At 37.6% G+C, this 13799-nt stretch overlaps 1 pseudogene; it reads left to right on the plus strand.

Moving 5' to 3' along the window:
* Positions 1–2177: 2177 nt before the first annotated feature.
* On the plus strand, positions 2178–13126 carry LOC112163772 (annotated as a pseudogene).
* Positions 13127–13799: the final 673 nt, after the last annotated feature.

Below are 13799 nucleotides of genomic sequence, written 5' to 3' on the forward strand. Positions count from 1 at the left end.
ATTGCTTGCTACACTCAAAAGAAACCTTCAGTTAGCGCAATCCAGGATGAAAGGCTATTATGATAAAAAGCACAATGAGAGAGAGTTTGCTGTAGGTGATCATGTGTATCTCAAGCTGCAACCTTTGTTTGCCTCAAAATTGTCTCGATCGAAAGAGGACCGAGGGATTTGTGGTTGAATCGTCATTCTGAAATCGTGCGGGCGTGCCAACTCGTGGCCGAATGGCCGAACGAGGTTCAGATCTGATTTGCACTTGTATCTGACTTGTATCAAATGATTGTTGGCCGAGGAAGGAACCCTCTCGGCCGTTGAGTTCTAATGCCTCTGTTGCAAGGACTTTGGTTAGGCATCAATCCTAAACGTGATTCACTTCTTGGGTAAACTCAAAGGTTCAGGTGACAAGCGAGAGATCTATCGGGTGAAGATACTCACAAATCACGGTGAAGACAAAGGTGAAGTGGACTCGGTTGTCAAAACGTTGTGAGATGATATGTGTGTGAATAGCAAATCGGATCGATCCAATCCGGACTAGCCGAAAGAGATCAATGGATGATAATTCTACGTTACGAACTACTCCTAAGTGCGAAAACTAAAGTGCATATAAAATAAATAAACAAGAAAGTAAAGTGCTTGAATGTAATGACTGAAATAAAAGTAAGAAACTAAAAATGAAAATAAGTTATGAAAGTTGAATAGAAGGCAAAGTACCTATGAGACAGTAAGAGAGAAGTTTGTGTAAAAGTTGTATATTGATTTGTTTGTGTGGTGCAGGACCCTTTACAATGAGTTACAATGTGCTATATATACAAGTCAAAACCCTAGCTAACTTGTCCTCCAAGACGTGGCATTGAAGTAGGATTCTCCTTCCTTCTAGGATTGATTCGTCTCATAAAATCCTGACTTGGCTGATAGCTGAAATCTTCACAATCGAAATCCATAATTGATTTGAACTCCTTCCTTGTGAGAATTCCTTCCATGAATGACCTCTCGGCCGAATTTATTGTTTGGGCTTGGCCGAACACTCCTAATCCTTCTCTCGACCTGTTTGCGCATTCACCCATTTTTCACCTGGTTTGTCTAAAGGTATGGCTGTATGGCCCATTTTATTAATTTTAGGTCGGCCGACCCAAAGTCTCAAATCTCAGCCAAATGGCCAAACGACACACTCTTCTTAGTCATATGATTCAAAAACTTTACCTTGGTCAAACGACACCTTCAGCTCGGGCGTATCACTCAATGTCTTTTCGGCCAACTCCCCAAATGGTCTTACATCGGAGTGGCTAAATTCAGGTCCAAACAACCTTACAGGCAGTATTTGGTACACAAGAGTGAGTTCCATCAATTGTCTCAGAGGTTCTATGGACCCTTTGAAATATTGGAAAGGGTGGGGAAGGTTGCTTATAAGTTGAAGCTACCACCAACAGCTCGGATCCACAATGTCTTCCATGTTTCTTTACTAAAAAAGAAACTGGGTGATACTGCTACAGTGGAACCCCTTTTGCCATATGTTAGTGATCCATCCAATCCAAAGTGGGAACCAATTGCTGTACTGGACAAAAGATTTTTCAAGAAGAAAGGAGCTGCTGGCACTCAATGGCTGGTTCAATGGTTGGGCACTTCACGTGAGGAATCTACTTGGGAGGATGTAGAAGATATTCTACTCCGGTTTCCCCGTTTTGACCCTGACAGCACAGACCCGACCTCTCAGTAGAACTTGAGGTCAAGTTCTTTTTGAAGCCGGGTGGATTGTTATGAATGTCAATGTCGGATGTGACTAATTACTATTTACTATTTTACTTTAGCTTTTACATTGCACTGCACTTTCCATTTAGTGGTTGACTGTCGTTTTGGGGTAGTCCTCGTAGAAGAATCTTGGGTTGTACTGGTCATCGCCACACAGGTGACACGTGTCGGTCATGACAACGTTTAGCTAGATAGGACGTTATCTTGTAGAAAAATGCATCAGTTAATACAAATTTTACTTGCTTTTGCTTAGCCTCTCATTTTCTCTTTAGCTTTATCTGTGATTTCCAGGAGTTAGGGCCAAATCCCTAACAGACTACCCGGTCTTCTCTTCGCGCCGTTTGTTTGGATTCTCAGAGATAAAGGAAGTAGCAGCAGAAGAGTGAACCGCTGACCCAAAACGAATAAGACAAGCCAATAAGATACGCCCACGTGTCCTGTGGCTAAGCACAGAAAATAATTATAATATGTCTTAATTTATTATGGCCAAACTAGCGTGGTGATAATAAATTAGGACATACTAAGTTTTGCCTAAAATTAGCATTACCCACAGAAGAAGAGGCTGAAAATTACGGAACCCGGATCCGAATACCTTCCAGACCCGGATCCCTATGTGGTGAAATGGTCTCTTCAGAGACAGAGACAGTCTCTGCTTCTGCTTACGGCGATTGATTTCCAGAAACTCTTAGGAAGAATTGGTCGAAGAAGAAGACGGTGCCTCTCTCTCTCTCTCTCTCTCTCTCTCCCAGCCTGATGTCCATGGCTACTACGCACTCCATTGGGCTGATCTCGCCCACTACATAATTCAGGTATTCCGCTTCTACGATTTCCTCATGGAATTTGTGTGGAAAATGATGAATGAATATATAGCTTGTTTGTTGTTGATGATGAAGCATATATTTCTGTGTAACTATACTTCTATTCTGTGTTTGGCTTTTTGATTGCTCAAGCTCTACTGTTTGTTGTTTATGTTGTTAAAGCATGGCGGGGACTGATCGAGAATATAGGGCAGACGTCATTGCATTGATGTGCTCTTGCAGACTGGAGCTAGGGTTGAGGCTGCTGATTTCAATGGGTACCGGCTAATAGTCTCATTCTTTAATTAATTAATTTTGTTTCTCTAATCAGTTGGTAAATTCTTCTTGGTTAATTTTTTATTGTCATACATTGCTGCTTACTGGTTTTCCTTTCTTTGCTCTAACAAAAAGGATAATCACCTTGGTCCATGAGCATTTTGTTCAAAACTATTTCTAAATGGAAAATAACTTTCGGACCGCGCCATGAACTTTACCCCTACTATTCCCAGTGGCCCGTACCGTCCTGTCATTAGTTCTGTTAAGACTTCCCGTAGAAAAGCGTATACCAAGCCAGAGAACATGAAGAGCTACGATGGTCAAAGAAGAAGAACCGAATACGAAAATCAAACCCATTAGTGAAAGAGAGGAAAAGTTTTACTCTGAGGTAAAAATTTAATTTCTAAAGAGACTCAAAGGAGTTTTCTTACATAAAAATGGACACAATTGGAAGCTAACTTACCTCATAAGGTACTGCTGTTAAAATTTGGGTTAATTTATTCTTCTATTTTACTTATAAGTTTGGCTTATGCTCATGGGAGGATGAATAATTGAGATATGGTTTAAAGGAGACAGCGTTCTTGGAGCCTCTTGCCCCATCTGTATCTGATGTGTAAAAAGGCTGTTAAAAGTTTAGAATCATTTGCTGCTTTTTATTATGTTATGCTGTGAACTAATAGCAGAAATGATTGATGAAGTCTAAAATCAGCTAAGATCAGTTTCATGTAATCCCTTATGTAAGAGTTATAAGTTCTTTGGAGGCAAGAAAAAGGGGAATTGTGCTGGAAGAGAGCTGTGTTCTCAATCTTTTGGATGGTGTGTGAAGGAGTAGGAGAATTTTCGAGGGACTTGGGGATGAGGAATAGATCACTTGTGGTATAGAGTTGGTTTTGTATTCTGTTTTCTTGGTGGGCTTGCTTCTTCTTGAACATGTGTTTAGCACCCTGATAAATTTAATGTTAAGCATAACAGAAATAGTGACAGCAGAGTTTATAAGAAAGATGAAATCATATTTAGGAGGCAAACGGGAGTCAATATAACTTATGGAGTTACGGTCCTATGTGGGATAAGGGTCAAGAATTTCCTTATATAAAAATGTTACCTGCAGTTAGCTAAAGCGAATGGAAAATGGGAGTCAATGTAACTTGTGGTCCTATGATCTACTGATGAAAACCTAAAGATTGAAAGGTTGAGATGCCAAAAGTGGTTGAAAAGTGGGTCCCACAAGGGATCCCTTAAAATGGCCAAAAAAAAGGATCCCTTAGTGGAAGGGCCCTATATGTACATACGTACTTAAAGTTTACTGGTTGATATTCAATTAGTTGAAGAATTAAAGCTTCATTACATGTTTATTTACTGCAGGCAGTTCACGTTACTGCTCAGTATGGGCAAACATCTTTCTTGAACCACATCGTAGCAAAGTATCATGCTGATTTGGATGGACCTGACAATGAGGGTAGGAGTCCTCTTCATTGGTATGAAGCTATTAACGGTGGCATATTGACATAGTTTGCATTTAAATAGATATATTGTGGACATGGGTTTTTTAGTCTTTGATTCTCAGTGTACACTTGTACTCTAATCAGTAAACTTATTTATTTGTTGGTAGTTTTCTGTACAAGGACGCAATGAATACATTCTTGTAGTGGTTATCGTATAGAAAATGATTGAATTACTTATATATGTTGTATAATGAAGTAATTTTCTCCATCTCTTTTTTATAAAATGTGCTTAGATTATTTTATTGGAAAGTTAGTTATTTGTTATTATAACGGTGAGATATTGACATATCAGGGCTGCATATAAGGGATTTGCGGATACAGTTAGGTTGCTTCTGTTTAGAGATGCAAGCCAAGGGAGGCAAGATAAAGAAGGTATACCAAATGTGCATTTTGGTTTCTACGTAAATATGCTGTAATATTGCATGTACATTATCAAAATGTTTATAAAATTTGCAGTACTCTTTGTTGCTCGTTGGCTTTTTGTTGCATCAATTGGACAGGTTGTATCAACCAAAAAAGAAAAAGAAAAATGTTCTTGCTTTCACTTCTGTTTTCCTGATTATATGAGATTTTGTTTCCTACAGAAAAAGAAAAAACAAAAAGAATTGCAATAGGTTTCACTAGCTGGCTCATGTACAATAGTTTAACTGAATTTCTACTAAAGGAAAGCGGTTAAGCATGTTTGGTAAGTGGTAGTCTGAAATACGTAATACAAGACTATGGGATGGTGCAGCTTCTAGCTAATCTGGTAAAAACAAGAAACGTTATGCTGGGTTGGACACTCCAGCTCCTTGTGTGGCTCTATTGAGTGAAAAGCACAAATCTTTTGGTGCGAGAAAGAAGGGTGTGGTTGTGGGTAAATTTTCTATGATGGCTGTCAATTGGTTATTTTGCTGGAAAGCGAGATGAGTTTTCAGGATGATGGCGTAGGACTTGGATAACCTGAGGGAGAGGGTTGGATTTTGTATTTTGATATAAGCTTCAGTTTCTTTGGAGTTTCTAGAGTGTTCCTTTTTGATATTTGTTCAAATTTGATGTTGTTTAGTTGCTTAGATTTCTGAGTTGTTTGTTTTGGCTGGCTCGTTTAATTATAGATTCCAATTTTAGTGGCTTTCTTATCCTCTGTGCTGTATCTTCTTTCTCTTTCTTAATGAATTTCTTTTTCCTATATAAGTATATAACAATAAGCTAGCCTCGTAAATAGTATTTCATTATAGACATTTGGAATCATATCACACCTTCCCCTATGATCGTTGTGGCTATAACTAAGATTTGGGATGGCTTGAATCAAGTTGGAACTCAACCTAAATTTTGTCCCTACATATTCGGGTTTAAATTTTTGCTGTCTGAATCTGGACAGAGATGTGCTCAGACACACTTGCTTCAAACTATTTGCTTTTGGGTTGTGTTGGCTGGTTTTAAACAGTTTGGTCACAAGTCAAATTTGTATATCCATTTCAACTCCTAGTTGACCATTGCTTTTACAGGAGCCCTCGCCATTGCTTTTAACGATCCATCAGTTAAAAAATTTCTTTGATATGCCAAAAAAAGTTAGATCATATCTTTACTTTGAGGTTGTTTCCTAGTTTTAGTCCTTGTTTTCTGATGAGTTGTGTAACCTATGCTATTAGGTTGTACCCCTTTGCACTGGGCTGCTTTAAAAGGAAACGTGGAGGCTTGCACTGTGCTTGTGTATGCAGGCACAAAGCAGGAATTAATGGTGAAAGACAATGCTGGTTTCACACCTGTTCAGATTGCATCTGATAAAGGTCATCAGCGTGTCGCTCTTTTCCTTGTACGTAATTCTGTATTGATATTACCCCAGTAGATTTCTCATAACCAAATCTTAACAAGACTTGAAAAGCAGATATCAGAATATGAGGTTTTTCCCGTCTGTAGTATGTGGTTTTATTTTGGAAAAGAGATTTTGATATATCAAATTATCTTTTGGTGAAGGTTGCATAGACTAAAAGCTTATTGGTTCTCACTTTTCCATCCGGTTATGAGTTGCATTATCTTTTCTTTGATGAGATCTTTCAGTTTGGTGTATTTTTCATAAGCTTAAGGAAGTGTGAACTTTCATCTACTTTTGGCCACTTAAGACATGCCTGCCCAAATGTTGATTTCCATTCACGATTTATGTATATGTAGAGTTATAACAACAGTAATTATTTTGTAATTCCACCTTCTCTTCCTCTTGAGAAAATACAATTCTAATGATGGGTAGTTTTCTGCTGTGGAGTAGGAATACAAAATTTATAGATATTTCACTTGCAGCTTTTATCTTTGAAAGGGAAATTGTATTTTACGACAGTTAGTTGACAATTAATTCATAGGAATATTCCAGAAGTACTTTAAATTATAGAAGAGCTTTGAGTGAAGCAAACTAATTTCCTTGAAACATAGAAGTTGAGATAATGACTGGGGGATAGTGGTTGTAATTGTTGGTAATATCCTAATCTTAGTAAATGTTGTAGGTTTATTTTTGTACAAATGGAAAATCGAGTAATTAGCCATTAAATTAGAAGAAGGTGGATGGATATAGAAATCAGCTTTGCACAATTAGGCGGCAACTTGCAATTGGAGCACAGTAGACTTGCTATGTATGAAAGACCTCCTCTGTATTCTCTTTCTGATAGTAAAAAAGCTTTTTCAAAGTTAAAGATTAAGATACAGGGGACAATGCATCTACTGAAATCTCCAATAGATCTTAGAATAGAATAAATATCAAATTTGCTACAAGGAAACATAAATACTAGTAAGCTAAATCACAGCAGCATCAGATCATTAAAAATGGGCTCAAAAGTCAAAACAGCCATCTCTAAAGCAGCTGAAGTTGCTCTGGTGTTGGTATATTTGAAATAGTGTTGCTGTGAAGGGTTTGATGGATTTCCAGCATTTCAGTTGTAAACGTTTAAGTTGGCCTGAGGATTTTTCAAAATAGTTGAATATAACTATATAAGTTACCTTCATGTTTAAGTGGGCCTGGCTTCTTTGTTATTTTTTATTTTTTGGCTTTTGTGGTCCGTACGGAGAGTTGCTATTTTGAGTGGCTGGACTATTTGGATTTTAAACAGTGAAGGTAATTGATTATGTATTTTGTATAAGTGACTTGCTGTCTTTTCTTTCCTCACCTTTTTCTTTAACTCTATGGTTCCTCATGTTTTCAGCTGTATCCAGGGTAATTTCGTCATATATACTTACCTGTATTTTGCTTATGCTCCTTTGGCTAAATACTTCGGAAAACTTTTTGCAGTCCAGCCAGCAGCGGGCTCAAGGAAACCACTGGTTAAAGAGAATTTGTGGTGGGAAGATTGCACATTTTGGTTTTGCTCCTATCTTTTTCTGCACAATAATCATTCAAACAGTTCTCTTTATGAACTCAGTTCTCGCAGGTATCAAAAATTTTCTGAATTTTCTTTAGATTCTTTGCAGATAGATTTATGTTCAGTCTTGGGTCGTCACTGACTTCATGCCACTTATGTTAGCTCCTAATCTGACAAAGGTTACTGCTGCTATTGGTTTCTGGGGATGGGCAGCTACTTCATTTGCAGTGGGTTCGCTCATTATGTTCTACAGGTGCAGTAGGTAATTTTTTTTTATATCCTTCTATTCAATACAGTGCATTTTAAAGACACACTCTAATGGTTATGGTCATATTTCTTTTTAACTTGTTCAAGGGAAAATCTTTACTGTCCATGGTTTAGTTGAATTTCAATTTGATCCCTGTGTTATCTGTTTGATTTTTGTGGTCACTTTATTTTCGCGTTCTTTGTAGTGGTCACTTTATTTTCGCGTTCTTTATAGTGGTCAGTGGTGCTTTATTCTGTTGAATTGCCATTGAAAGTCGCACGTGAGCTGGACATACTGGGCTCTACTAAAGTTGCACAAGTCTCTGGGTAGGAGGAAAGATGAAAGAGCCCGTACATGTGCGATATACATGTGATTTTGAATGACAATTTGATGAAATTTGGCACCAATTACAAAGGTTGAATACTCTTGAAACAGAGTGACGATAAAACCAAATTGGTAAAACAGGGACCAAATTTGAAAGTCGAAAATTTACACGTCTGCTGACATACATGAACAAATGATTTGGAGAAAATATATATATATATATATATATATATATATATATATATATATACAGATCCGATCCAGAGCGGAGCTCCGCTTTGAAATTAACGTGTGAAGTTCGAGTTTTGGGTCACTTTTCGGTCGTATATCCACATCTCGACCGTTCAGTTTTTAGGTACTAGTGTATAGATCATCTCTGCAAATTTTCAACCAAATTGATGATCGTTAAGGTATCTAACTCGCTTAAACCAATGGACGGACTGAATCTGTCAACCTGAACCGTACTAGCTTTAAGGCAGTTATCAATGCCTTAACGATCATCATTTTGGCTGAAAATTTGCAGAGACGATCTATACACTAGTACCTAAAAACTGAACGGTCGAGATGTGGATATGCGACCGAAAAGTGACCAAAAACTTGAACTTCACACGTTAATTTTCAAAGCGGAGCTCCGCTCTGGATAGGATCTGTATATATATATATATATATATATATATATATATATATATTTGTTTCTCTTGTGTGTGTGTGTGTGTGTTTTTTTTTACAGTATATATATGGAAGTCCAATTTGGTTACTAATTTTGTAATAATTATGCCAAATTATTTTGTATGGAGAACAACGAGTTGCAGTTGCTCAATTGTTGATGTGTGTGAACTATACTTAAATACTTGATGCCTGATGTTTTTGAGTGGCTTGTCCTGTGAAAACTTGCTTGGTTCTAGTTAACTGACGCCACATTTCATTGTAGTCAGACAAAAAGTATTATTCTCAAAGGCTGAAGGCCAAAGGTTTGGGAGGTTATTCCCTCTGGACTTAACCCCACAACTATTCTTTTTTGGGATGTCACATCTCTAGTATACCGTGCAGATAGGGTCCCCAGGCTGGCAAAGTTGTACTTTAGGGAATAAGTATGGATGTGCTCATTTATTAGTACAAAATGCTTCCTTTCTGGTTTGTTACTATAATATCTTTAAATCCTCTTCTTCTTCTTCTTTTTTGATTTTTTATTATCCACCATAATGGCGTGCAGTCAAGATCCTGGCTACATCAAAAGAGCAGGGGACTTGGGCAGTCATATAGATACAGAGGTATGCTTCTGTTCTCTGTACTGCCAATTAGAAAAGAAAGAACACTATAACTGTTAGGAGTTTTCAACAGCAGGACTTTCCCCGCCCATGTGGGCATACAGTATAAACTTAAAAAGAGTATGATGATGATTTTTTTTTTTTACATGATCTGATGATATCCCTATGTTTTGTTCATCTTCAACCAGAGAAAGCCTGAGGAAAGTTATTTACCCAAATTATATGAGTTGAATTGAGGGGTCTGTTTTTGGTGATGTGAAAGATCCTTTTATTCCGTTCTACCTAAAACACAGACGTCAAAATACAACTCACATAACTTTAACCTCCCCCTAATAAAAAATCAAGGCTCTCTCGGACCAAAGAACATGATATGGAACCGTCCAAGACAAGTCAGTTGCAGTAGGGCAGTAACAAACCCATGTATAGTGCAATAAAAAATAGATGATGAAATAATTCCTGATTCAGATTTTAAAAGCTTCATAAGTGAGGTGCATCTATTTACCAGCTAAAAAGATCTGTACTTATAGGCTTCATCAGTGTTGTAAAATGTTGTTGCAAACGGTGTTTTGTCGACTGATTCTGTGTAACTCAGCTCACTGATGGCACACTGACAATTTCAGGATCCTCTGTTAAATATTGGTTTGAACAATTCATCTGTATGGATGGGAAATTGGTCTCAACTTTGTCCTACTTGCAAGGTGAACTTAATGTCCTATTTCTTTGTAAGATGATACTAAAGATAACAAAATTACTGGATATTTGATCATGAAGCATATGATTATTGTGATGTTGTGGTAAACTGATATCTTGTACTCTCAAATGCTCGTGTTTCAGATAATCAGACCTGTTCGCTCCAAACACTGTCCCACATGTAATTGATGTGTAGAACAGTTTGACCATCAATGCCCTTGGATATCTAATTGTGTTGGCAAGGTAAGTTTATTTACTTAAGCAATACTTGTGCTCAGACTAATATGTGTTAGTCCAATCTTGAAGGAAAATAATAGCAGATCCCATACTTTAATTTGAGGATTGATGCTTTTGGGGTAGAGTGGAGTTTGGACACATTTGTAGTCTCAAGTAATTGGGTGGAAGTCAAGAAGGGCTTGAATGCAAGATGGAGTGGTCTTGCAGACCATTCTTCATTTATGAATTCCAGTGAGGAAAAAATGGGGACCTTGGTGATCTTAGATGTGTGAAGTGGTCATTGTCTTGTGTGGAATGTGCGGTGGGAATGTAGAGGTGAGCTCTGGGCGGTTTTAAGTTTAGGAATTTTGAATCTAGTGGTCATGGATCTCTATGAAGTTCTGACTAGGGTTCCAAACTTTCTGCTTCTGATTATGTGTTGCAGGATGACAATGCTGAAATATGCATAGGATTGTGACCTTGCACGATTTTTGAGGTCTCACAGTCTTTCATGATCTTTGAGCTCCTACATATTTGTATATTATTTTTGGACTCGAACATGAGCCAACCACCTCAATGAGCAAATCACATATCATGTTTTAGGAATTTAGGATATGGAGGGTGGAAGTGGGACTGGAAACCTGGGGCCAGCATTGATATCTGATTTATTGCACCAGCAAAGCACAGAGAGAGAGAGGGTAGTTCATTATTGTAAGAAGTTTCATTTTTGGTTCAAAGACCAAGGATTGAGGAATTGGATTAGAATCCCATCAGTTATAGACAGTAGTAGAGACTAAACTGGGTAAGCATAAGCAATTTAAGTAGAGACTAGAGTTTGGATGACAGTAAAGATCTTTTGGGGAATAAGTGAGGTGACGTACGTTTTACTCTAGTAAAGTTGAGTCACATTGATCATATGGTTTTCCCAAGGCTTTGTTTCAGGTATGTAGGGGCATTTTGAAAAGGTTGACTTGAGAACAGTTGTAGCATTTTAGAGATGAGAGTGATAAAACTACACGGGGATACTGCCCAATACAGCGTGAATCAACACTAGCTTTACTCTTGGTAAATAAAGCCTTTGTCCAACATTGAAGCCACTTCTCCACCGTTTCGTCACACCGGATTCCAGACTTCAATAGCTCTGGGATTCCCTCCCGGAGGAAGACCCAAATTCTTCATCGGCCATGCACTGACCTTGCAAACCCCAAAAGTCTATAAGCCTTGCAATTTGTCTCCCTAAACAAGAAGCGGAAGTAGTAGAATAGGCTTCATCTTCGGTAACGGGAGTGGGGAGGTTTCTGTTATAGGCGTTAACTTTATCTTTGTGGTATTGTTGGTGATCCAAGGGTAAGTGCTTATAACTTTTTAGGAGCCATTAGTGGAGAAGGATTAAAAAAGATAAGAAGGTTGGAAGAAATCATTTCATTTTGAAAGAGGCCTTACAGTAGTTCAACCTGTTATGGGCATGTTGCCAATTTACTATCTGTCACTCTTATTAACGTTCGAGAAACTATTAGGGATGTGTATGCTGAAAGATATTGAGGAAGTTGATCTGCATGTAGTGTCCACTGTGAAAGATACAGGAAGCATGTCTTCAGAAACTTGGTTATGGAGGTTTCCATAAGAGAGAGATTCCTTGTGGCTATCATAAATAAAAAATATGGACTGGTATGCTGTTATTTGCGATATTGTGTGAAACTTCAAGGCTTCTGGAGGGAAGGGTGGAGATCTATGGAGTTTTAGTGTGTTGACTGTGTTTTGGGGCAATACAAGCAGTCAAATGATATCTGACAATAATATGGGGGTTAGGGTTCCAAATTCAGGGTTGAGGGGCATTTGTTTTTCTGATTTTTGTTATTTTTGCACATTGAAGGGATTTTGTTTAATTAGGCAATCTTGTCATTGTCATGCAATTTTTGGAGTTCTTCAGATATCTAATAAAACTCTTTTCTATTCTTAGGAGAGAAAAAAAAAAAAAACCTGGAAGAGCAGATCTTGATGTCATCCTTTCCTTTGTTTACACCATCTTCACTAGCTCGCTATTATCTTCTTGCAGAGAAACAAGCAAGATTTCTTTATTTTCATCTGCATGGGAACATTGGCATCAAGCATTTCTGCTGCTGTTACAGTTCAAAGTATGTTGTATCAGATAAACTGATGCCATCATTACAAATTCTCTGATAATTTTAAAAAAAAAGTTTTTTTATATCAAATCGAACTACATAGCAGTTGTCTTTTCATGATCGTCAGGGATTTGGACTGCTATGCCAACATGGCAAACAGAAGAAATATCAATTCATCATGTGATAGTTCAATATCCAATTCTTGTTGCATTTCTGTGTATTGACATTATTATTATGATTTCTACTATGACACAGTGGCACAAGCATCTCAGGTATCAGACAATCCTTTATGTCCTTTGGCTTAAGCTCACTACAGCAATATTCTTGCACCTTGGCCAAACAAACAAGTACTGAAGTACTTATAATTAGATGAAATGCCTAGTCTGAGTTTTCTATCTAAATGGTTTAATGCCGTTGCATTCAAGTATTAATTCACCCCAGACAGTCCAGTAATCTGGCTGCTCTATCATTTGTTACGCTTCCTTTTTTCTTCTTCTCTGGGTTCTTTTATTTATTGCCCTAGTACCTGATTTCTGGGAATCTTGAATGCAATTTAGGGGATGAATTACATCCCAGACCCTGATTACCAGGTAAAAGATGCCCAGAGGATGTAAACTGGTACATAATCTTGCCTTCCTAGACTCAAATTATACCTCGCATTAAAGGACTCGGCAGAATAATGTACAAAGAATGCTGGAGCAATACCAATGGATTATAGCGTTTTGAGGAGAAGGATTTGATTAGTTAGATTTTGACATTTGAAATACAAATTTATTATGTAGAGAAGGGTAATATGAACCTTAGCTATAAAAAAAAGGCTACTATGAGAAAACTAAAGAAAATAAGGGCTACGAATAGTTAACTGTGGACACCTATGGGATGGACGTAGTTAAATAATAGAACTCTTGGAATTATCATCTTTTTTTTAGGAAGGCTAGATTATTTGTTGGGGTGATTTCTGTTGGAAGTCAAGCTACTCATATTTTGGAGTTGTGCCCCCCTTAAAACGCATTGTGTTTTGAAGCCTTCATATATCTTTGTTTTATCAAAAAGTTTGTAGAATTATACATTTTTGAACTCCTTCAAGGTAATGGGTATATATTATATGAACATTGGTATTGCTCCAGCATTCTTTGTACATTATTCTGCCAAGTCCTTTAATGCGAGGTATAATTTGAGTCTAGACTTCTAAGCAGACAGCTCGTAATATCACAACTAATGAACTGGCAAATGCTATTCGTTATGGTTATCTTCGTGGTCCAGATGGGCGGTTTCGAAACCCATATT

This window comes from Rosa chinensis, chromosome 5 (assembly GCF_002994745.2).
Source record: "Rosa chinensis cultivar Old Blush chromosome 5, RchiOBHm-V2, whole genome shotgun sequence".
Lineage (NCBI taxonomy): Eukaryota > Viridiplantae > Streptophyta > Magnoliopsida > Rosales > Rosaceae > Rosa > Rosa chinensis.